At 44.9% G+C, this 608-nt stretch overlaps 1 protein-coding gene across 1 annotated transcript in view; it reads left to right on the top strand.

Annotated features, from left to right (window-relative positions):
• dlgap2b (discs, large (Drosophila) homolog-associated protein 2b) overlaps positions 1 to 608 on the top strand; it is an 89,657-nt gene that overhangs the window by 82,286 nt on the left and 6,763 nt on the right. The gene's annotated exons all lie outside the window — the stretch shown is intronic.

Below are 608 nucleotides of genomic sequence, written 5' to 3'. Positions count from 1 at the left end.
CCGTATGCCTCAAATCCCACCGGAGAGAGAGAGAGAGAGAAGGCTTAGAGCACATACCCGCCATACATTCAGCACATGCTGAACAACATACTCTGGCATACCTACATATGTACAGTGGGATTCCCTTGTGCTTGAGAGATGACTGACTTGAATGTCGTTTCCGTCAGCTCCTGTCTGTTGTGTGTGTTTGCTTTTCTGTGTCTGTGCTCCCCGAGTGTTGAAAGACGGTTGCCTGCAATTCCCTTTGCACGAGTCATACGTCTTTTTCTGGGCTTCTGATTGGTTGGGTCCAGTGGTAATGAGAGGCTAGACTGGGGGTCAGAGGGACTTAGGCAGAGACACAACTCAGCATGCTTTTAACTAGCACAGCTGTCCAGAGCATGCAACACACCATGGGCAAGTATTTTCACGCAGCACAGAAAGTCAGGTTAAGGTTGGGCAGGAAGGCCGGCTTTAGACGTGTTCACAGTCCTTAAATTTTAAAAACGTGTCTATTTTCTGTCTTCTAAATATTGAAATGGATTAGCAATTAAAAAAATACATATTTTGGTTTGGTAAACTTTAAATGCTGTTTCAGTCCTGAATGCACAAAGCAATGACTGTGAACT

Source organism: Sinocyclocheilus anshuiensis, unplaced genomic scaffold (genome assembly GCF_001515605.1).
Source record: "Sinocyclocheilus anshuiensis isolate Anshui unplaced genomic scaffold, SAMN03320099.WGS_v1.1 scaffold742, whole genome shotgun sequence".
Lineage (NCBI taxonomy): Eukaryota > Metazoa > Chordata > Actinopteri > Cypriniformes > Cyprinidae > Sinocyclocheilus > Sinocyclocheilus anshuiensis.
The sequence above is the reverse complement of the archived record's forward strand: the minus strand, read 5'-3'. Positions and strand labels throughout refer to the sequence as shown.